The sequence below is a fragment of the Medicago sativa genome, chromosome 8 (assembly GCF_051527215.1).
Source record: "Medicago sativa cultivar Bolivia chromosome 8, Bolivia_mono, whole genome shotgun sequence".
Lineage (NCBI taxonomy): Eukaryota > Viridiplantae > Streptophyta > Magnoliopsida > Fabales > Fabaceae > Medicago > Medicago sativa.
Genome location: NC_140756.1, coordinates 9,867,490 through 9,893,040, shown reverse-complemented (window position 1 = coordinate 9,893,040; position 25,551 = coordinate 9,867,490). Strand labels below are relative to the sequence as shown.

At 36.3% G+C, this 25,551-nt stretch overlaps 1 long non-coding RNA gene and 1 other non-coding gene across 6 annotated transcripts; one reads left to right on the top strand and one right to left on the bottom strand.

Annotated features, from left to right (window-relative positions):
• The first annotated feature begins 15,108 nt into the window (after window positions 1-15,108).
• Window positions 15,109-15,215, top strand: LOC146896795 (small nucleolar RNA R71). The gene has a single exon (XR_015024404.1). It is a non-coding gene; the product is annotated as a small nucleolar RNA R71 (small nucleolar RNA).
• Window positions 15,216-21,024: 5,809 nt separating this feature from the next.
• On the bottom strand, window positions 21,025-24,871 carry LOC146896794 (uncharacterized). 5 transcript variants are annotated; one of them, XR_015022289.1, is made up of 4 exons: window positions 24,533-24,871; window positions 23,490-23,684; window positions 22,888-22,904; window positions 21,025-22,282 (listed from the first exon to the last, which is right to left on the bottom strand). It is a non-coding gene; the product is annotated as an uncharacterized LOC146896794 (long non-coding RNA). The 5 variants fall into 5 exon arrangements; XR_015022290.1 differs by lacking the exon at window positions 22,888-22,904 and having other exon boundaries at window positions 21,025-21,567; window positions 22,168-22,282; XR_015022287.1 differs by having other exon boundaries at window positions 21,025-22,904.
• Window positions 24,872-25,551: the final 680 nt, after the last annotated feature.

Genomic DNA, 25,551 nt, shown 5'->3' with positions numbered 1-25,551 from the left:
CTAATTCCTAATCTAAATTCACCGTTTTAACATGAATTAATTATTATCAAAGCTGTGGAAGCGAACGCGGAGGGTTTGATAATGGTTAATTCATCATCACGAATATCAATTCATAAAGCGAACGCGGAGCTTTGATATCCGAACAAGTGAATTTAGACAAGGTTTGCGAAACATGAGAATAGTCTAGCAAACCTTGGGACACATAAAGTTTCGATCTTCAAGGGTCCCAAAGGCAATCACCCATGAGAATAGGTGTGGTTGTTGGAGGGATACACTCACCGACTTCGAGAGAAGGCCGTGATATGCTAAAGAGAAACTTGTCCTTAGTAATTAGGATTAACGTTTAATTATAAGTTTAAAGCTTGCTTGTGAAAAGATTCGTTATTATGATAAACCTATGATCCCAAGGCTTTTTATTATCATTGTTATTTACTTTCAAAAACTGCACTCTCCAACTTCTTAATTCTTTCTCCTCTAATCAATATCTAAAAGTTAATTAGATTGACCAACTCCCTAGCGGAACGATACTCTTACTTACTACTATTACTTCGATAGGCCGTGCACTTGCGGTTTGGCCCTATCACTCATCAAACTCATCAATCTCACCAATTAAAACGAATGTTTTATTGATAACATTGACAAGGGGTTAGGGTTTCACGATTGAAAAGGGTAAAGCATCTAAAACCACTAATTGAAAAGGGATTAGGGTTTCATGATTGAAAAGGGTAAAGCATCTAAATCCAATTTTGTTCAACGATTGAAAAGTCATAGAGAGAGAGAGAGAGAGAGAACTCACCGAGAGGAAACCAGAGATTGAGCTTCGACGGGAGAGAGGTTGAGCTTCGATGGTGAGATCGAGAGCTTCGACGGTGAGGCGAGCTTCAACGGTGAGAGAGAACCTTCGACGGGAGAGGTGGAGGTTGAGAGACAAGCTTCAACGGTGAGAGAGAACCTTCGACGGGAGAGGTGGAGATTGAGAGACAACCTTCGACGGTGAGAGAGAACTTTTTGACCGAGTGAAGAACGTGTGTGGTATGCGTTTTTACGATAGGAGGCAACAAAGTTTTCACCATCGATATTTTCCCATCGCTGGAGTTCACACCACCTCGATGTGAGAAATGTTAGACAAAGTTTTCACTTAAATTGCAAAAATGCCACCGCATTTTTTTCCCCTCATTTCAACTATCCACCGATGTAAATGCTATATGCTATTAGGAATTCCCCTCATTTGCATATATCAACTGATGTAAAAACACACGGTGTGTATTTTTCCCATCGTATATTTTCCCCTGATGTGAAAACTAAAACCCCCATGATGTTAAATATATATTTTGTAGTAGTGAATATATTAACATGTGGTTTGGATTCCTTTTAGGGCTGTCGTTTAAGGTTGACTAGCTAATTAATCGACCAAAAGGAATAATAAATAGTGTCCTTTGAGGTAAATGATATAGCATAACTGGTTAACCAAATTGAAATTTTAAGGTGATATCCCTTTGGGCCATTTTAATAGTTGCACTCACTTGTAAAATGGAGAAGGGCTGCTTTCAAGACTTCACGTGGCATGATTTCTATCTTTAACAGTCTTTTGTACTGACATTTTTTTATTGGACTTATATTTTGTAATTATTCTTAATAAAACTTCTCTCTGCCTTTAAAAAAATTAGTCTAATGAGCATCCTTAATTTATTGAGTATGTCTGTGAATGCAACTACTGGTTCTGGTTAGTAATTTATATTTTTTGCAGATGAAAATTTTCTTCAATTTGAGAATTGTTATTATATATGTGTAGTACCCCAATTTTGTCCCGATACATTTCAAACAAATTATCAAATTTTAATTTCATTATGTTTTCTCATCATTGTTAATTTATGAAAATTGCTTTTCCGATATAGGAAACTTCACAATGACACAAGTAAAATACTTAAATGCCTCCAGCGGTAGTTAACTACCGTTCGCAAACCGGCGGCCGTTAGCTGTCTGGCACTCACGGTACGTAGTTAACTACCGCTGAATTCATTTTTCAATTTATGTTGAGTAGATTCAACACTCTTAGGTTTTTGTTATTTGTTAGCCGGACCATAACTTGAGGTGCTTGCATTTGCTTCCGACCTAGCTTTTGCTCCACTAGAAGATTGATTATTGGTATTAATCGAAGTGGAAGTCTCATTCCTATTTTCTTGGTTAATCCATATGAAGGAATTTGTTGATTTCAATTTTCAATGGATGGATTCGGATTACATAATCCGGACTGTTTTTACACATTCCGGATTATGTAATCCGAAATGTGTAAATCACCCCGTTTAAAGTCAACAAATAGGGTGAAAAATGATGTTTCCGGATTATTCCGGATTACATAATCCGAGAATGCGTTAAAACAATCCGGATTTTATAATCCAGTAATGTCATTATATGGAGGATTTCTCCAATAAGACCAATATTGTTTCCGAAACAAGCTTTGAATTGCATAAAAAATGGTTGGGAATATTTTGTTGGGAAGAATAAATCCGTGGAACCTGGTGTTGGAGGACTTATTTCTTGGATAAGCTCTTGATTCCTTCGAAGAATGTAAAAATTATTTCTCCCTATGTCTCTTGTGTTTCTCACAGTTCGCATCACAATAGCGGCTCTAGCATCAAAGCCTGATGTTGGTACATCCATGAAGATGATTGAAGGGTTAGCAACCAATTCCACATCGATAGTAAGCCTTTTCCTTTGCTATGTTGATAAGCCATCCACTCTTGGAAAGCCTACAAGTTCGTCTCGGATTGGTATAAGCTCAATTAATTCCATGACTTCTTCAATAAACATTTGCATCACCATCATCACCAACAATTTAACTTTTTGTCTTTTTATTCCTGTTTTATATTTATTTGCAATTATTTTATGAATTTGAAAGCTTAAAATAAAAAAAATATGGAAAAAGAGCTTTCCGGATTTTAAAATCCGGAGTAGGGATATTTTTGGAAAAAAATAGGGCGCGCGAGGAAAGACATAGGGTGGAAAAAGTAAAACTCTTCATTTAAAGACATACAAAAATGACATAAAAATTTAAGCCCAATGGTTGAGCCCACTTACAAAAAAAACCAATTATATTTTATATATTAAAAATATAAAAGGAGTCTGGAGTACAATGAAATAAGATAAAAAATAAAAATAAAAAATTATTTTATCTTAGAAAGTTCCTACACATAATTGACTCCCGAATCTAAAATTTGGTTTTAAAGACCACTTTTTCGTTTTAAAGTATTTTTCGATGTTTTCCTTATTTTAGTAAACTTTGGTGGCGACTTCATTGTTTTTCGAGCAACCCTCGAATTTTTAGGCCACTACAATATGTATTTGGGACAACACGGAGATTGGTCTCGTTGGTAATGACTTAGGATTTGAGTGTACTCCTCTCTTTTGATCTTATATGTCTTAATTCTTTAAGTACCAACAATTCATGTGTTTGGTTAATAGATACATAGCTTTGCTCTAGCTTTAACTTAGTCTCTCGCTATAAGAGTGTTGACAATTTGAAGTTCAATCCAATTCAAATAAACAACAAATACTATAAGACCAATTTTGATTGGATAAGGTATAAGATAGCAAAAGTGAATTAAAAAAAGGTAGCTTTATTGGGGTTTTCACGAGAAAGAGAGGTCAAACGCGAGTGTATGGTGAACCAACTCAAGGGGATCCTTTTTTTTTTTGAAACAAGATAATTTATTAATAACCAAATCCTTGCACAAGACGAACAAGGACCTGGTAAAACGAAACTACAAAGCAAAAGGCGCCGTATATAGGCGAACACCCAAAAGAAAATGCATAACCGTACATCTTAAACACCAATGGAAAACGAACATTCATAACCAAAACAACACCAAAACCAAGCTAAACCCCTACAAATCAACATAGACGAAGTTGAGCCAAAACCTCACCGTTCATTGGGAATGGCCACGAAACAAAATCCATACACCTATCGCTTGCTACTCACACCAAAGTAAATCCAAAAAACCATCACACCCGCAGAAACCCCTAACAACAACATCTCACTTTCTCATCACCACAAACCGCACATCACCTTCTCATCACCACAACCGAGCAAAATTCCCGGCTAATTCAGATTCCACCACCAATCAATCCTCGGATTGCCGGAGAAAACAAGCCAAAAATACTTGGGTCAAGAAACCGACTCCCGATCTCGAATCAAAAGCGATCGGCCCACCGGACTTCGAGAAACAAGTCACTAAGGCACTCCTCAACTCCCGCAGCCTTCGGAGAAGACACCTTAACCATCCAAAAAACTTGTAACTAGAAGCTAACTTCCGATCTCGAAGCAAAAGCGATCGGCCCACCGAATCCGGAAGACAAATCTCAAGGTAGTCGAGTGGTGGAACGATAGTGCAAACAAAACTAGCTCGAAAACAACCCAAAAAAGAACTACCCAAATCAAGCCACAAACCAACGCAACAACAACCCCAAACAAACACGAGTAAGCGAGCGACAGAGAAGGATCCATTATCCATGGTCATAACAAATTCAATTACAAACCAAAAAAACGCGAGATTCTAGCACAAACAAATGACACCCAACAAAATAATAATAATATAGTAGTAGTAGTAGTAGTAGTAGTAGTAGTAGTAGTAGTAGTAGTAGTAGTAGTAGTAGTAGCGATAGTAGTAGTAGTAGTAGCGTAGCGTAGCAGTAGGAGCATAGGAGTAGGAGTCGTAGTGGCGGTGGCGGTGGCGGTGGCGATGGCGATGGCGGTGGCGATGGCGGTGGTAGTAGTAGTAGTAGTAGTAGTAGCAATAGCAGCACCAATTGATGTACGATTATGCCTCCCTTTCATCAACACCCTCAACCTATATGATCAAACCCATAACTCAAAACAAAAACTCCACCTTTAAAACCCCTTAAGAGCTAACACCACCCAAAAGATGCAACCACCACTTTGCTAAGCCCAAGCAAACACCTATAACACTTCACCACCGCTCTTTCAAGCCACCGTAACAACCCCAAAACATCGTACAAAACACCAAATCATCACCCATAGGCCTCCCAAGACCCTCCACCAAAACAGATCCGTAAAACATATATAAACACCTATGTTCCTCTTCCCATCCCTTTTACAAAACAATACCACCAACAAAAGTCACAGAGCATTGTCGGAGACATGAAATCATGGTGGTGTCATTCCAACACAACCAAACGGTAACAAACGCAACAACCATGGTGTTTGCAAAGGACCAAAACAGCAACCGACCACCGCGGCGATGCCGACGGTGGTTTTCGAACATTCTACGAACCCACTTAAACCGTACACGAGCTTTACCGAAGGCCGAAGCTAGTGAACGGAGCAAGCATCTAAACACGCAGATCCGAACTCGGACCGGAACCCACGAACCGGCAAACCACACAGCACGGCAACCTTAGAAAGAGCGGCGGGGACATGTTAAGAAACCAAACAGAGGTCGCAAAAACAAAACCAACGAGCACAGCAAATGGCGGTAGCAAACCCCACAAAAAACAACCGCAAAAACCACTTTCCAAACCCATTTGAGTTCGGGAACGATGACGGTGGTACGGAGGAAAGAGATCCTCGTCGCACCACCACCGTCACCATCTACATCTTGGAAAAATATGTTTGGATGTGTAGGGAGGGTGAGGCGCGTTAGTTTCTTAGAGAGAAGATAGAGAGAAAAGGTTGTAGAGAGAGATATGCAAAAATATTGAACGATCTTTATACTCAAGGGGATCCTTGTCTGCGTGATTGGTTCCACCGTTGTGAGAACTGAGAGAGATCAAAGGGATGAGGGGTACTACTGAACTAAAGTGATGATGTATAAGAGAAGAAATGAATTGGCTACAAAATTGTTACTAATGTTTTCCTCAAGTGTGAAGTGAATGAATTAAATTCGGGGTTGCGTGAGGAATATTATTTAAGTTGTTTTTTCCCCAAAGTTTGTGTTTTAGCAATCTTATCCTTTAAAAGACCCTTATTTAAATGTGAAACATGTATTGTTGTATACAAGCCATCCGAGACGAACCCTTTGATACAACAAAGTAAATAAAAGAAATTATTGTATTATTTCAACATCGCATATAACCATAACACATAACATGGTAGCATAATACAAATTCAAAACACACAAAGATAATATATATCCTAGCTTGACCGAACTTACCAAAGAAGAGGCCAAGTTATTTAGCTATATATGTAATGTAACACTCTCACACTCACACAAACATTATTATTAGTATATATAGATAGATATATATAGATATCAATATAACACACAAAGGAGATGGCCACGATCACTCATCATGGAATAGTACTTGGAGGTTTTTGAGCACACAACTTAATATAGATGGGGCACACAGGAGGGAAAACCATGCACTTGTAAAACAAAACCATACAAGCTGTTAAATTAGGATCGTCTTCCTCCAGTTTGTAGTTACCTCTTCCATCAGCCTCATCAACACTATAGGCACCATTCAGAAATGCCCCAACAATGATAACTAAGACAAACGAAGTGGTGATGAACTTTGCCATAGTAGAGCAATGTGATGGATAACTTTCTTTACACTTTGTTATTTTTTTCTCTAATTAATAACTTATTTTGCAATGAAGAAATTGTCGCAAGAATCACTCCAATTTATAGGACTAATAATTACCTTAAATGAGAAGTGAATCAATCCTTTATTATAAAAGCTAGACTTGGTTAGCAAATATGTTGCCCTAATTTGCCTTAATCCCTAGCATTTTTCCCTCCTAAACATGTTAATCTAATCTCACCCGTTGATTCAATATCTATTCTCAAACTCTTCATTTTCTCTCATATAACTTAGTTAATGCTAATTGAAAACGAATAACACACTTTTAATGCAATTGAAAACGAAAAACACACTTTTAATGGCAATTGAAAACGTAGTTAATGTCAATTCGATTAACAACACACTTTCTCTCTCACGTGTAACAACACAAACCCTTCTCTTATCCTTCTTCAAAAACACACACCAACCCTTCATCTTCTACCTTCATTTTGATCATTTTTCGTCCTTCTCCCACTAAAGTAAAAGCATCAATGTCTTCATCTCTTCATCATCTACAAAATCCACTCGCTTTCAACCACGCCAAAGTTGAACCACCGCCGTTGTACACCACGTCGAATTTGCTCTTCATTGCGTCGGGGTCGCTCTCGAAGCTTCTTTTACTTTGCAAGGTTAATTGTTAATTTCAACTTTGGTATTCCTCATTTCTAATATTGAATAATTCATTGTTATTCATTTTGTTCTTTGTTTGGTTTTTGCATTCAATGAATTTGTCTTAAACGTGCAAGGGGTTATTGACATGTATGATGCGGATGTGATATTCGTTAACAACTCATTTTTAATTGCTTTCTTTTCTGCATTTTTCTATTTAGTTTGAGTATTTATCTTCTGTGTTGATGGTTTTGTAATCCAAACAACATCTATGGATAAAATCTATAATTCTGCCCTTCGTTTCAAGTTCTATTTCATAATTTTTTTCGAGTAATATGTGTGATCTGTTCGAAGTCGACGATGGCTAATCACATGTGTATTTACAATTAGGCTAAAACTCTGAAAAACAATATTATTCAAACTTATTTTAGTGGTTATTTCGACTCGACAACTAAGGCTTTGTATATACTTTCACTTCTTAGATGTGCCTGAAGTCTAACATTTTTAATTTAAAAATATTGTCAACGGATTAGCATGTCAAAAAGTTTATGCCAACATAAAACAGTTTGAAATAGCATATAACAATTAAGTATGGTTAGGAAAGGATAATTAGTTTATTTCCATACATATGTTGTTCATCAAGTCTAATATTTTTCAAATATCATTACTAAACCTTCTTCAATCACGTCATTCATATAGAACTTAATGGAACTTAATGATATTAGTTATAGCTTATAGGCGACACCGTCGAATTTAAAAACACATTTAAAGACCTACAATTCGAATTTCAAATATTTATGGAATTTAATGATATGCAATTGTGAATAAAAGATAAATTAATACTTATTATTGCAGAGGTCAAATTATTTTAATCAATAGATAGTTCATTAATGCTATCCAATGGCCACGTCAAATGTCAACTATTGGTATTTATGATTGACATTAACGGCTTTTGGAATTGGAAACGTCATAATGCATTACAAAGCATTTGACGGTAATTGCTTTTATGGTTGCAATGAATATGAATTATTACTGCAAGAAGTGAATGGTCATTCACATGTAATATGATAGATCTCTGGCAAGTGCACCAAATACTATCGAAGTAGTAAAAATATCGATCCCACGAGGACTGTTTTTAATCTCAATAATTCAACTACGTTGTATTTTAGGATGTATAAAGGTTATTTTGATTTGCCACTAGGCAGTAGATTGGTTTGATTGCATAAAAGTAATTGCTAAAAATAAATTGGTTTTCAAGAATAAGAGAGAGATGAGTTTAGGTCTTTCGAATCATCTATGTTCCCCTAATTGTTATGTTGCACCTATTCGTATGAATGATCTTCTAATCCCACGATAGTTAACAAAATAGTCCTAATCAATCCCTTGAGTTAGGACCCTCTTCTTAAACTACAGCCCCTAATCCCTTAGGTGGTCTAATAATCTTTGAAGGTTTAAAGCACGTTAACCTAACATCACTAATAAATGATTATCCATTCCTAGACTAACCATGTTTATTAGAACAATTCAATAGGTCTAAGTAGAAAGCTATGGTCGGTAGTCATTCATTCTCACAAAATCATATTTATATTTGATCGGGATATAAAAAGCATTAAGAACAATTGAATTGAATAAAGACTAGAATATCATTCACAATAAATAGAGTTTCACAACATAATATCTCAATTAGGGTTACAACGAATCATCTCGGACCTAACCTCTAATGGATTTAGCTACTCATAATAATGTTTACAAATAACATAATCATTAGAGGTAATAAAACATACACAAAGTGGTTGGAAGATGAAGAAATCGTCCTCCTGGTCTTTCTTGCGGTTGCAAAATCGCACTTGGCTCTCTAGAATTCGTAACCCTTGTTTTTGGAATAGACTTCAGCATAAATAGGCACGTAATATCGCCCAAATCGTGTCACGTTTTAAGTGAATCGTGACACGTTTTTACCTTCGGAGCAAGAAACTGAATTAGGGTTTCACCAAATCGTGTCACGTTTTACCAATCGTGACACGTTTTCATAATGTCGAAACAAGGCTTCTTGTGCTTCCCAAATCGCGTCACGTTTGTACCAAATCGTGACACGTTTTATTTCTTTGCGTTTCCTTCAGCTTTTCTCGCTCTTTTGCTGCATAAGTCTCCTTGTGAACTCCATTTTTGTGCTAAAATACATATAAAATTACGTAATGACAAGATGTCATCACAACCCCAAACTTAAACCATTCCTTGTCCTCAAGGAATTTACTTGCAAAGCCGACAATCGACAAGTAAAATAACAATTACCTATTCAAGCGGTAGTACCCAAAAGTTCAACACCTTACTAGCTAAAGATGAGCTAGTTTGACTTGTATGCATCCACCAATTCACAACTCCACGCAAATATTTGAAATAGGGTTCTACCGATCGACATGCAGATCTACATATTACCATACGCTTGAAAAGTTTCTAAACATCAATCAAAGTCAATATCATTACACACTTTTGAGGTCTTTAGGGTTATAACGGGGCTTAGGTGAAAGGTGGGACATATTTGGATAAGTAGGCTACACAAAATTAGAGTTAGGCATTCCTACGGAAGTTAAAGAACAAATTCAATCCTACGATCATTCACCTTGTGGAATAACAATCAATGCAAAGGTACTAGAGAATATTTATAACTTTTAGGGACAATCGAGTTTGAAGTTACTCGCATGTTTCAAAGTTTGGTCCCTTTTTCATCATTCATTTCATCTTTTTTTTTTTTCATACATCAATTTTTGAATGTATATTTGCATTTTGCATGACAATTCTTTTTCTTTTTTGTTCTCTTATTCTCTAGTACCCCCACCCCAAACTTAATTGGTTGCAAATTCCAATAGCAACCCCAAACTTAATTTTTAAGCAACATTCTACAATGCCTAACTCGGAAAAACAATAAGGGACAAGTCCTAAAAGTCTCTAAGTTTGTAATGTAGTTTGTCACCGAATAAAAAGTTCTAATCCTACCGGCTCAAAGTGGCTAAGAAAAGGATAAATTGTAACAATTATAATCGGGGTAGGCTTCAAAAGGCTCACGGGACCAAGCACTTTTGCCTCGGTGTGTAATTAACAAAGACCAATCAATAATAGAGAAACAATGCAAGTTCTAGAAATGTAGTTGCATGGAAAACTAATCTATATATAAGTAAATTGAAAAACAAAATATGGCAATGAACCTTATGGTCGAGATTTACGGGAGTATGTGACTACCTAGCAACGCCGTACACTTCGCCTTTGAAAACCAAGTCACTCCTCCTTTTGAACTTTTGGAATACCACTTGAACAACTATTTGTTATCAAACTGTAAAAAGTCAACTAAACAAACAAATTCATCAATAATAAACAAGTGCGGGAATAATTACATCAACGGGGGAATAAAACCGAGTTAAATTTAATTAAAAGCAATTAAAATTGTTCGAACATAAAATTAAAGTTACATAACCAAAGTGCCGAAACAAAAACGAGAAAAATAAAAATAGGTGGGCCATCGGTAGCCCACTCAATCCTGCATCCGGTCCTCCGGAATCCAAGTGTTGGGGTCCTCCTCTCGCATAGGTATCCTCCCCAAAGTGCCGCCTAGGGCGAGCTCCACCGGCGGCAAAGTCGGCTCGGATCTCCCTGCTCTCTATCCCGAGCTCGACCTCTGGTGACATCAAAGTAGTGGTCCATAGCCTCCTCGGACCCATCAAAGCGCTCGAAAGACCCGGTCATCTTCCTCCCGTTGAGGCGGACCGCCTCGGTGAACTCCCCGACCAAACCTCGGACGGTTCCAATACTCCCGATCCGACACCTCATTCATCCGGTTGGCATGGCCGAACATGTAGTCCGGCATCATAGGATGAATAGGTGCATAGGCACCCCGCCGGGCTGCTCCCCTCTCCGGCAAAAGTCCGACTCGAGGTGGTGGTTGTGTCCGTTGTGGTGGTGGCGGCCGTGGCTGTCCCGCTTCTTTGCCTCGGCACCCATGATAGTCCGCATGCGGTCATGATAATCCTTGACAAAGCCATCCATGTAAGTGTCGGTGATGGGCTTCATCATTGCCGCACTCAAATCATTAGCAAACAAATCGCACTCCTCCTCCTCACAAAGCCAATTGATAAGGCTCAAATGAGGGAGTGCCTTCTTGGTACCCGAAGCAAACATATAGATATTGTCGGCAATTAACTCACCAACATTGATGGGTGTACCATCAAGAATAGCGAACGCGTCAACAAGCGGGGCGGCGGAATCTACGAAGTACAAGAGGTGCCCTCAATAGTTTGCACCACAAAAGATGCCCACGCCTTTGCATGGGGCTTGAAGTCGGCCCTCAACGGCATATGTGACCCTCCATGCCACTTAGCACCTTCAACACAAATCGCATTAGCAACTCCTCCCACCTTTCATCATCCCAATTCTTGCACTCCTCCATCCTCCTCTTCACATCACAAATCTCCGGTGGCACAATCTCAAGCAACCTGATTAATCCTCTCCGGGCTATAGTCTATCTCCTTCCCCTCATATAGGACACATACTTCCTCCCCATATACCTAGCATTGGAATAGAATTCTATCCCAATCGTTTTGTTGGCCTGCTCAAATATCATACTCACAAGAGACTCCCACCCTCTCTCGGTGATCACTTGATGGAATTCGGGGTTGGAGATGAGTTTGGTGAAATCAAAACCTCTCTCCGGATCACCCTATAGCCTCGGATGTCCTTAAAACGGTCACGGGCGAGCGGTATTATAAAACCGGTGGTTGATGGACGGTGGAGGTGCGGTGTTAGGGCTAGGTTTGACGGGTTGTTTGCGTTTGGGGGCTATTTTGGCCTTTTTGGCTGGTTGGGATGTGGCTTGGGACTTGCCTTTGTTGCGGGTCTCAACCATGGTTAAGGTTAGGGTTTGGAGAAAAATGGATATTAGGGTTAGGGTTGGAGTGGAGAGGATTGAGATGTTGGATTTGGTTTGTTTGTGGGTGAAAATGAAGGTTAATGGTGATGGTTTGATGATTGGAAGATGAAAAGATGAAGATTTATGGTAGAAAAGGGTTAGAAAATCGTAGGTTATGGTTACGGGAAAATTTTGGCGTAGTTTGGCTACTTTTGGAAGTGAATGGAATGAAAATCGTGTTGGATATATTTATAGGCCGGGAAAATCGTGCCACGTTTGGCCAAAAACGTGTCACGATTTTGTTTTGTAACGGTTAAATTTTTGAAATCGCTAAAATCGTGTCACGTTTGGGCTAAACGTGTCACGATTGTTCATTTTTGAAAATTTTCTTGCCCGTAAATCGTGTCACGTTTTGGCCAACGTGTCACGATTTCCAATTGTCGAATTGCACCGGTTTGAGACTTAGAAAAATATTTAGGTGCCAAAATTCGTGTCACGATTTCAGCATCGTGACACGTTTTTGGAAATGTCGAATGGCACCTTTTTTTAACTTAGAAAAATTTACGAGAGGAGCTTCGGAGGGAGGGCAAATCGTGTCACGTTTTGCCCAAAACGTGTCACGATTTGCACGGTATTGGAAAACAAAATAAATTTTCTTTCCTCTGTCTGTTTCGGCTAAAATCTTTTTGTGTTTTTGAATATTTGAAAGCAATAAAAAGAAAATAAGAAATACTACCTGAAATCTAAATGTGGGTTGCCTCCCACCAAGCGCTTCTTTACCGTCACTAGCTTGACTCATGACGACCCCTAAGGATCATTTGATGTGGCTCCCTCTTCATTGTTTGGGAGTCCTCCTTCACGGTAACATTTCAACTTTTGTTCCTTACCCTTGAAAGTTCCTTGTGCACCGGACTTCTTGAGGTCTACGGCTTCATCAACGAGCTTGTTTCTTGCCAACCCTTCGTCACGGTTCCTCCTAATTCTTTCCAAAGTGTCGAGAGAGAGTTGAATGCATACACCATCGAAAAGCAGCCGGCCCATTACGCATCCCACGGGGAATCCTTCTATAAGCCAATTTACCACCTGGACCGGTGGTAGTAGTCTTTATTTCATTTTTACCGGTTGTCAATCCCCCATACTTGTTGTCACGGATGTCTCCACGATGATTGTTGGTGCATATGTTCTTTGCTTACTTCCGGTTGCTTAACACCCTCTATCTTTCCAAGATCTTCAATCACTTCTTGTCCGTCTATAGATTCCACACTTTCCACCTCCGTAGATTGAATAGATTGAGATTCAAGGGATTTATCTTCCACTTGTTTCTTCCACAACGTCAATCCGGTAACATTTGGGATTCTCATCTTGGTGCTTCATTGCCTCAAAGATATTGAAGACTACCTGCTCCTTATGGAACCTCAACATTAGCTCTCCACGTTCAACATCAATCAAAGCACGACCAGTTGCAAGGAAAGGTCTTCCTAGAATGAGTGGCATGTCTTCATCTTCAGCCATGTCTAGGACCACAAAATCTGTTGGGAACACCAAGTCATTAACCTTGACTAGCACATCTTCAAGTATACCGACGGGATAAGAGATTGACCGATCGGCTAAAGTAATGGTCATTCTTGTTGGTTTTGGTTCCCCACACTTAAGCTTCTTCATCATAGAAAGAGGCATCAGATTGATACTTGCTCCCAAGTCACATAGAGCTCTTCCAATGTCTACCGGTCCAATTGAACAAGGGATAGTAAAAGCACCAGATCTTTCGGCTTAGGTGGTAGCTTCTTTTGAAGAATGGCGCTACAATTCTCGGAAAGAGAAATATTTTCATCATCTTTAGGCTTTCTTCTTCTGTTAGCAAATCTTTCATGAACTTGGCATACAAAGGCATTTGATCAAGAGCCTCACTGAAAGGGATATTTACTTGAAGTTGTGAGACAAGTTGCATGAACTTCTTGAATTGTCCTTCCTCCTTCTTTTTCTTCTTCTCTAGATGAGGATAAGGAAGCTTCACATATGATGGAATAATTTGTGGCTTGTCTCCATCTTTCAAGATTTGACTCTTTGACTTCCTCAAGATTGAGTTTTCATCTATCAATTTCTCACTTTTATCTCCCTCTATTTTTTTCTTCTTTTCATTCTCAACTACTCCATGATCATTTTCATTTTCAACTACACCCTCATCATTTTTTTCGACTACATCATTCTCCTCCACCTCAACCACTTCTTCAACCTTCTTTGGAGCTTTTGGAACTAAAGGTGTCAAAACCTTTTGCTCCTCAATTCAATAGCATTACAAGACTCATTCTTAGGGTTATCTTTAGTGTTACCCGAGAATCCGCCTTTGTTTTGTTCAGCCAATTGCTTAGCTAATTGCCCCGAGTTGAGTTTCAAGCATCTTCCTAGAAGCTTCATTGTTCTTTCTTTCAGCTTCTTGACTCTTCTTCATCTCTTCAAAGTTGCCTTGAGTCATCTTCATGAAGTTCATCATAGTTTCCTCAAGAGCCGATGGCTTCCTTTGTTGTTGTTGAGGAGGAGTGAGCATCCGAGAGTTCAAAGCATTGTTATTTGAGTAGCTCGGATTGGGATGCTTATTAATGCCTGAATTGTAGTATTGATTCTGCCTTTGATATCCTCCCATGAAGTTAGCTTCTTCACTTGATCCTTCGGAACGCATTCACCGTTGGGATGTTCTTCACCACATAAGTCACACTTGATTGCAGCTACTTGTTGTTGCTTTTGAGCCAAAGTGAAGCCCCCGCAACTCCTTAGTTAGAGCTTCAATTTGTTTGTTCATAGCTGCTTGGTTAGCAAGGATAGCGGTTTGTTCACTCACACCAAACACTCCTCTTTCCTTCTTCTTAGCTTCAAGACGATACTCATTTCCAGCCATGTTTTCTATCAAAGCTTGGACTTCATGATCAGTTTTGCTCTTGAGACTACCTCCCGCGGAAGCATCTAAGAACATTCTAGTGTTTGGTGTTACCCCCTCGGTGAAGATTTGGAGGTATTGCTTCTCGGTGAACTCATGATTAGGGCATCTCTTAAGAAGTAAGTTGAATCGCTCCCAAGCATCATACAATGATTCACCTTCTCCTTGCTTGAAGTTAGAGATCTCCATCTTCTTGTCCCAATACTTAGACATAGGGAAGTACTTCTCCAAGAACTTCAGCTCTAACTCTTCCCATGTTTGGACAAATTCCGTTTGGAATTGTTAGCAACCAATCTTTTGCTCTTCCCGTCAAAGTGAAAGGGAACAAATTTCGCTTCTTCGTGCTTCACGGTGGCTGGTTGCACACAAAACTCGCAGGTTTCGGCAAAGCGGCTCAAGTGTTCATGCGGACTCATAGCTTCGGTCCCATCGAATTGCTTGTCCCTCAAACCGTTGAGGACAGTTGTCTTGATGTCGAACGCTACGGGGTTAGCCGGTTGAAAAGTGTGGGTCGGTTGACCGCGATGAGTGGCTAACCCGTAGTCTCCAAGCTTAGGTCTTGGTGGTACAACTCCTTCCCCTTCCATAGTTGCAGATTTAGGAGAAGAGATTGTTTCGCATTCACTTGAGAATTGCTCCGGTACTTGTTCTCGAACACCGGTGGAACGGATTGAGCTAACCTTTGCGATCGGACAGCTTTCCGAAGTGCTCTAGCAGTCCTTTCAATTTCCGGATCGTACTCTAAGTCGTCCGAGCTCGTTTACCTCGCATAAACAGCAAAATACCTTAGTAGCACCGCACAACGCAAAGTAATCAAGTGAATATGAAAACGAAAAATAAAAAATTAAAAACGAGAAAAATTAAATTGCAAAAACCCTAAATTATAACGTAATTGCCTTGTTGAAATAATTCAACAAGTCCCCGGCAACGGCGCCAAAAACTTGATAGATCTCTGGCAAGTGCACCAAATACTATCGAAGTAGTAAAAATATCGATCCCACGAGGATCGTTTTTAATCTCAATAATTCAACTACGTTGTATTTTAGGATGTATAAAGGTTATTTTGATTTGCCACTAGGCGATAGATTGGTTTGATTGCATAAAAGTAATTGCTAAAAATAAATTGGTTTTCAAGAATAAGAGAGAGATGAGTTTAGGTCTTTCGAATCATCTATGTTCCCCTAATTGTTATGTTGCACCTATTCGTATGAATGATCTTCTAATCCCACGATAGTTAACAAAATAGTCCTAATCAATCCCTTGAGTTAGGACCCTCTTCTTAAACTACAGCCCCTAATCCCTTAGGTGGTCTAATAATCTTTGAAGGTTTAAAGCACGTTAACCTAACATCACTAATAAACGATTATCCATTCCTAGACTAACCATGTTTATTAGAACAATTCAATAGGTCTAAGTAGAAAGCTATGGTCGGTAGTCATTCATTCTCACAAAATCATATTTATATTTGATCGGGATATAAAAAGCATTAAGAACAATTGAATTGAATAAAGACTAGAATATCATTCACAATAAATAGAGTTTCACAACATAATATCTCAATTAGGGTTACAACGAATCATCTCGGACCTAACCTCTAATGGATTTAGCTACTCATAATAATGTTTACAAATAACATAATCATTAGAGGTAATAAAACATACACAAAGTGGTTGGAAGATGAAGAAATCGTCCTCCCGGTCTTTCTTGCGGTTGCAAAATCGCACTTGGCTCTCTAGAATTCGTAACCCTTGTTTTTGGAATAGACTTCGGCATAAATAGGCACGTAATATCGCCCAAATCGTGTCACGTTTTAAGTGAATCGTGACACGTTTTTACCTTCGGAGCAAGAAACTGAATTAGGGTTTCACCAAATCGTGTCACGTTTTACCAATCGTGACACGTTTTCATAATGTCGAAACAAGGCTTCTTGTGCTTCCCAAATCGCGTCACGTTTGTACCAAATCGTGACACGTTTTATTTCTTTGCGTTTCCTTCAGTTTTTCTCGCTCTTTTGCCGCATAAGTCTCCTTGTGAACTCCATTTTTGTGCTAAAATACATATAAAATTACGTAATGACAAGATGTCATCATAATACTTTATATATATTGGTGTCGTCTCCTTATAATTTAGTTGCGAGATTTTCAAATATCATTTGCAAGTACTAAACCTTCTTCAATCACGTCATTCATATGGAACTTAATGATATTATTTATAGCTTATAGACGACACCGGTCGAATTTGAAAACACATTTAAAGACCTACAATTCGAATTTCAAATATTTATGGAACTTAATGATATGCACTAACAACTTTTGGAATTGGAAACGTCATAATGCATTACAAAGCATTTGACAAGAATTGCTTTCATGACTGCAATGAATAAGAATTATTACCGCAAGAAGTGAATGATCATTCACATGTAATACTTTCTATATATTGGTGTCATATCCTTATAATTTAGTTGCGAGATTTTCAAATCAAAATACTAAACAACGGAAGATCGTGTAAATCAATCGTTAGATCTTAAGTCAACTATTATAGTTTAGGCTATTGTGACTAAACTTCTATCTTATTAATGCAAGTCATTATTCTTCCTTTTTTTTTAACACAAACAACATGCCTACAAAATATTTTTTTAAGCTTCATAAAATGATGTACTTAATATAGTGACAATACATCCGCAATAAGAAGTCCCTTATTGATGCAACTTATTATTCTATCCTTTTTTTAACACAAAGTTTATGCCTACAAATTTTAATTTTTTTTTAAAATTCTAAGAATGGTTTCCTTAATATAGTGAGAATGCAACCGCAATAACAAAAGTTGTAACATATTTCAAGGTGTTATCCTTTTTTTTTCTCTCGATGTTCACCGAATTTCAAAAGTGATGTTGTGTTGTCAATTGTAATGTACGGGTCTATTTGAGCACGGGTCTTTTAAATGTTTATAAAACTTCTATTAATTATGTATGGTTACATTGTTGCAACTTATTCGATTAACTTCTAAGCGGTAGGACCCGTGCGGTAGCACGGGTCAAGAGTCTAGTTAAATGTGTAATTGCGTGAGGAAAATGATTTTCAAAAATTAAGGTATAAGTTGGTGTGAAAACTGTGTGGTGTGGAGCCATGGTCTTAAATATATTAACATGTGGTTTCCATTTAGGGTTGTGGGTTAAGGTTGACTAGCTAATTAATTGAACAAAAGAAATAATAAATGGATAATGCTTATTATAGGTAAATGATAATATGATATAGTTGAGTATTTTTAAAGGTTGACTAGCTAATTAATTATACATTTGGTTAACCAAATTGAAATTTTTAAGTGATATCCTTTGGGTCATTTTAATAGTTGTATTCACTTTTAAAATGAAGAAGGTTCATGTGGCATGATTTCTATCTTCATGGACATATTTTGTGCTCTAATTTTCTCTTAATAAAGTTATCTGCCTTAAAAAAAAGTCTAATCAGCATTCTTAATTTGTTAGCGTATGTGTGTGAATGTAACAATTGGTTAGTAATTTAATTCTTTTTGCAGATGAAAATTTTCTTCAATTGAGGCCCCAACATATCAATTGAGGGGAATCGCTTTTAACTCGCTTTGATTAATTCTGTTGTAAATATTATTAGAGAACCTTATTTATCAAAACTAGTGGAATTTCAGAATTTTTTGTATCAGAAATCCAAATAAAAAGAGATAAATAAAAAGGTTTCTTCTTTCTAGAACAACATCGAAAAGCTTCTTCTTTCCATCTATTTTTTTTTTTTTTGGGACATTCTTCTTCATCCCATCAGATTTAGAGATTTTACTTTTGAATTTTTTTTCGATTTCAATCTAATTTATTCTAATTTCAATCTAATTTTTTTTTGGAAATTGTCTTCTAATTTCAATATAGGGATTTTGTGTTGAAATTTATGCTTAAAATTGATATTAGAGAGGTGTAAAAAAAAAGGCATGTTGTTGTTAATGACCTTGTATCAAATGCAATTTATGTGCTGTTTTGATGAATATAATAATATTAATGAAGCAATTGTTAATGATTTTTTTATCTCAAATTCTATAATAATGGTGGGAGTGGAAGAGCCGTGGAGAGGAATCGAAGAAGAAGTCTGAAAACGAAATTACCGATTGTGAGGAGAAGAAGATGAAAAGGGAAATAAATTTATGACAATCGATGATATAATAAGGTGATGTGCATATGTGTGTTTTTAATCTCAACCGTCTATTTTTAATCTAATGGTTGTTGATCACTCTCATCATTCTTATATAAGTTAGTCATTCTCATAGTATACATCCTCTCTCTCTCTCTCTCTCTCTCTCTCTCTATATATATATATATATATATATATATATATATATATATATATATATATATATACACACACACACACACACACAAGCCATATAGCAACATTATGAAATCATGGAACATTAGGGGATTTAGCAACGCTTTGAGCATATGGACCAGCTTCTTCTTCTGTGGCTTTGTAATAAAGACACATCTTTTGATACTCAGGACAAAAGAAAGGCCAAAACAAACAAAGCTTATAATAAAACAAGCAAGTTATAAACCGCGGCGGCGCGCGGTGGGAACGGAAAACCTCCATGCTTTTCAGATTCGTAAACACTTCCATCGTTTGGTGGTTCAGCTCCTCTACCGGCAGCTTCGGTATGGCTGTTCAGAAATGCCGTAACAAGGAGAACTAAAACAAGTGAATCAGTGATTGTTTTTACCATAGTGTATATAAGTTGCTCTTGAAGGGTTTTATTTCTTTCTCTTGTGTTTGTATGAATAAATTGTCTCCAAAATCACTCCAATTTATAGAATTTAAGGTTAGAGTGATGAGAACTATTGATTTCTTAAAATGGAAGTGAATTATAAATTTACTTTATCGTGAGGAAAAGTAACTGAAAAACGTGTTGCAAGTTGAAACCATGGTTTTTAAATATTAAGGACCATAGTTTCCTTTTACTTATGTTGTTTAAGGTTGACCAGTTTTTAGTTACATAAGTAATTAAGTTAAAGGATAGAATAACTAATGAATGCATAGAAATAGAGTGTGATCCAATTGGGTCATTGGTTTGTCTTCACTTCTCAAATGGACAAGTTCATTCCATGTTGATGTCTTTTCAATAGTGTAACATTCTTAATTTGTTGTGCATGCTTGTGTGAATGTAATTACTAGTATGTTGTTTCTTGAAAGCTTCAATTTCAGATGAAAATGCTACTTCTTTTTATTTTTCAAATCTCCTAAAAATGGTACTCCATGCTCTCACTAAACTTCGAAGGCGGTTTTAGTGGGGGCATCATAGGTTGTAGAAAATTTTAGTGGGTAGGGTTAAATAATAAGATGGGGGTTGGGTGTGAAAAGTCTAGAATTGTTTAATATTTCACAATTGCATAGTGAAAGAGGAGGTGTACATTGAGGATAACTATGGATGGAAGAAAAAAAAAATATACAATACGGATATAGTTAAGGGTGTAAGTGGTTCGAAGAAAATCAATGAACCCTAAAAATTAAATAAAATCGAATTAAAAATAATTTTAATTCAAGTCAAAAACCAAACTGAATCGAAGGAAATCGAATGGATATTTTTCGTTCTCAATTTTTTATTTTAAAATTCAATAAACGATTAACGAAAAAGATATGTTTATCAAGCCCACTTTCACTTAACACAATATTTTAGTAACATCGTCACCCAAGCAACGAGACAGCAAACTCATTTTATTTTGATTTTTTAATCATTTGGTCAAGTAATGCAATCTATCCCAGCCAGAGGCCCCATCACTATAGGCACCATGTTGGTCATAATTGTCACAACAACGAGACGTAAAACAAATGAAGTAGAGAAGAATTTTGTCATGGTATATATCAATTGATCTTTTGTTTTATTTTTCTCTGATTGCATAGAGTGAATTGGCTACAAAATTGTTACTATAGTTTTCCTTAAATGTGAAGTGAATGAATTAAATTCGGGTTTGCGTGAATAGTACTATAATCAATAAATCTTACAAAAGAGAATAGTCTCTCTCTTTACTGTTGAAATGCAATTTTGGAATGCAATTTTCTCAGAGTTTTGATTTATTTTTAGTGTGTTCACATCTTTGTCAAAGTTTGCGGCTCCCTCACATGGTAAAAGCAAAAAAAAAACAATAAAGCCTAAAAATGTGGATGTGCACATGTGCATAGGTTGCTTCTCAACAAATAAAAACACTTTCCAGCTGGACTGGACATATTCTTTCTCTCCAAGGATCTTTCTCTCTCTCACGCTCCAAGTCCTTTTCTTGCTCTCCAAGGCCCTTTCTCTTTAAGTAGTATTTAAAGAGCCTTGCCTTGCCTTGCCATCACATTCCCTCATCTCTGCCTTGCCTTCCCATTTCATCTAACTTATCTCATTGGTATGCATTATTTTTTATTCTTCTTTACAATGTAAGTACAAGTACATGAACATCTTTATGTCATTCTCCATCATGCAACTTTTTGCCTCTTCTTTGTCTCCCATCCATAGGTTTCCACAGCCAACTCAAGGAATTCTTGAAGGAGGAACCAAGCTAGCAGCAACAAGGCAAGTCAAAAGAACACAATAATTAGAATATTTCACAAAGTTAGTGCGGGGAAGAAAAATTGAATTTTAGTTCACAAAACTCATGGTGAGATTGTTTACTACTGCCAACTGCATATTTAACATCTTCATTTTAATTATATTCATAGGTATTCATCAAATTACAGGGATACATCTTTTCATGGTGCTCATTAATAAATTTCTATTATGCTATTCATTTTTTTCAGTTGGAAGCCCTTAATATGAAAGCAAAGACATGTTTAAGGTATAATAACTCTTGACTCCTTTTTCTTGGACATATATTGTTAACTCTCTTAATGATAGTTTTCTCATTTCTCTCTTTTTTTCTACAGGTTTCCTCCCCCCACATAACCAAATCTCGCCCAAGAGTCTACCATATTTTCTACATTGACAGTGACAAAAACCAGTTGCTAGATAAAAATAATAAACTTTCTCCAAATTGATAACAACTTAGAGTTAATAATAAAGTGATTGAATGAGAAAGATCTAAGGTCAACACTTTGTTTATATAAACAAGAGATTCGTTAGAACAAGTTGTACACAATTGTTTTCATTTATTTTTACTTACAGTGATAATGTGTATTTGGATAGCAGCAAGCAAGCATGTAAACAAGTCCTCATCCCACAATATCTCAAAGTGTTTGTAAAGGGCCAAGCAAGCATGTCCACAAGAACATGATCACCTGCATATTTGTGTAGATTAAGAAAGTAGCAATAAGATATAATCTTCATATTTTTACTTACACTAATATGTATATTTCTATATTTTGGAGAGTATCTTCATATTTTTACATTTAGACTTCACCATCGTACTTGAAACTTACCTAAGGCACTTGATACTTTTTACACTAATCAATTTGCTCCCTATTTTAAGTGCTTGGGTACCAATTATAAATAATACTTTTTGAGCCTCTAAATTTAGCATTCAAAACTAACAAATAATAAATACAAGGTTGATTTCTCATAAGCACTTGAGTTTGTTTGGATGCAACTTAGTTATAATACAAAGCTACAAACACCCAAAGCACAAGCCAAGCAAAAATAAGAACAAAGTAGGATAGCAGGCTTGCCATTACAAAAAAAAAAAAAACGCATTTAAGGGAAAATAATAGATAACCTCTCAAAGAAAGAACCGTATGACTGGTATAGGGAGTATACTATGTACAACTTGCATACTATTCAATAGTTGCTGCAAGTTGATTATTTTCAAATTTAAAAGTGGAAATGACAGGTTGATTATTCTCAATATATGCTGCACATGCAGAATATTGTGAGGATAGTGCAGTACCTTTAGCCTATAACCCTCTTAACACAACAGCATCACATGAAATAAAATAAACAATAAATCAATCCAAAAATCAAATCAAGCCATAAATCAATTCAACTCATAGACATAGATAAACTATAAGATGAAATTCAAATGCAATGCCTTCGTAGTCATGTAGGAAGCCAGTAACAACCCAAATTTTGACAACATTACCTTTTCTGATTAATAATAATGATTTCACATTTTTTCCTTTCTATTATATATTGTAGTGTTGCATAACCCAATCATACTCATAGATTGATTAAGGCACTGACTGGTTTAGATGGAAAGACCTGATTTATTGTAGTCTATTCTCATACATGATTGTTCGTTGCTAAAAAAATCTGCATAATGCATCCTAATTTTGCAAAAAAAAATTCAGCTCATGGGCTTTAAATTTAATTAGTTTCTCTTTGAGATGCTAAACTATCATAAACAAACTTCATTCAAATTATACAGAAAGCAATGCTTCTTGTGACAAAAATTTATATGCAAAACGAATTTAAATCACTAAGACTTGACTGTCAAACACTTGCCCAGCAGACAAATTTTTTAGTAATACTTTGAGAATGGATGAAATTTACCACATGGTTGAAACTGGCCTCGACAAATTTTTAAACTGATCACCGACCCATTCTTTCATCAGTTGATCCACACTATCTCGGCTGCACGAGAAGAAGAATATACTCTAGGAGCACAAATCATCTTTATAATCATGAAATAAGTTTGCATCCCTCACAATGATTTTCCTTTCAACAAGCTTTGAAAAGGCTCTATTCCTGAATGAAATTTTATCAACAAAACAAATACAAGATTAAACTTGAATTCATCACAAGGCAATTTGGTTAAGTATAAATTTCAACACTGATTACATAACTGAACAATTGAATCAAGCATAAGTGCATAACCAATAACCAACTACGTTTGCACACACAAAAATTGATGAGAAATATGATGTGCACAGTGATTAACGGACAAATTTCTGGCTATCATTATTTTCATTCTACAGATTTATTAAAACAAAAAACACTCTATTGAACTTTGATAAGCTTGACTCACTATTTCTTTCCATTTGTATTTGTATTATGCAAACCTGCTAAAAGTTTCACAAAAACAATTAAGATGGCAAGATTTGTAAATATTTTTAGCTCAAAATAATTGAAAATAACACAACATACCATCAATTCTCTGAATTTACAGGTTCTGCAAGATTATGTTTTTTCAAATATCAATATACATCTAACACCATGAATACGATGTTTCTAGATGCCAAATATTTCTGGAGGCATGCCACCAGTATTATCGATCATATGATAATATCAATTTGAAAAGTAGTAATAAATACATTAGTTTCCACAAGTGAGGGATCAAAACAATTTTTTCCACCACCTAAAGTGGGTACTGGGTACCATATCAATTTAACAGACACATCAAATAACATCAGTTGGTATTCAAATCTAACACAACCAAAAAGAATAGAAACTTAACATAGCAGAAAGGTAAAGTATTTAATTTCGAAAAATGAAGAAAAAAATATGAAACGCAAGATTTTGCAAAAGGATAATATAAATAAAGCAAAAATAAGACATGCAGAACTGTCTATTGAAATAAAAATGAAAAAAAATACCCATTTTTGTGAGATTCTTCCATCGAGTTTTGTTAAGGAGAAGTAGAGAATAAAAGACACGAAACTCGATTGATGAAACGACCTCAGGTTGCTCAGAAAACTCCTTCAAAAGAGATACCCATTTTTTAGATATTCTCTTTTTGTGATTCTATCCCGATAAAATGATAGAGAAGGTTGAGGAGATGAAGAAAACATGGTTTGTTTGGCAAAACAAGGCCGATTTCGGGGTGTTTCAGGGGAGAAAAGGTGGCGGCGACGACAGTAAGGGTTTGATGAGGAAGATGGAGAAAACGTGGTTTGTTTGTTTTAGGGTTTGAAATGAGAAGAATCAGAAATGAGAGTGGGAGAAGAGGGTCGGACCGGGTTTGATGAAAAAGGTTGGGCCTGGCCCACTTCTGATTACTTTCATAGGACGGTGTATGCCAATAACGGTGGTGTAAATAGCAATATGTTCAAATTTTCATTTTAAACTTATTTACTAAAACAATCTCAAACCTAGAATTTATGAGTTTGTTATAGTTTTTTTAATAAAAAAATCAATTTTTAAAAAAATAATCACTTTTAGGAGTTTTGTATCTGTTTGTTACAAATTTTTTAAAAAAATTAAAATCTAAAAAAAAATCTAAAAACAAATTTTTTAAATGGAAGCGTTCAAGAGCGTACTTTTCAAAAATAGATTTTTTTCCCTTCTCAAAAAATAGATTTTTTTAGAGAAGAGAGAAAGTATGGTTTAAAATATTGAACTAATTTCGTAACAAAAAAATCCCTTTTATATAGTTGTTTCCAAACAAACAAAATTATTTGTTTAAAAAAAATGACTTATGTCAAAATCACTTTTATTTTAATCCTTAACAAATGGGCCTTATATCATTTAATTTTCAAAGTATCCTCATCTTCAAATATATCTTGAAAAACTTATTCGAAATATTTTTTTTGTTGGATAAATTATTTTCAAATATTCCTTCAATTTTTCTTATCAAATTTCAAAGAATAAAAATAATCGAATACTAATTACTATT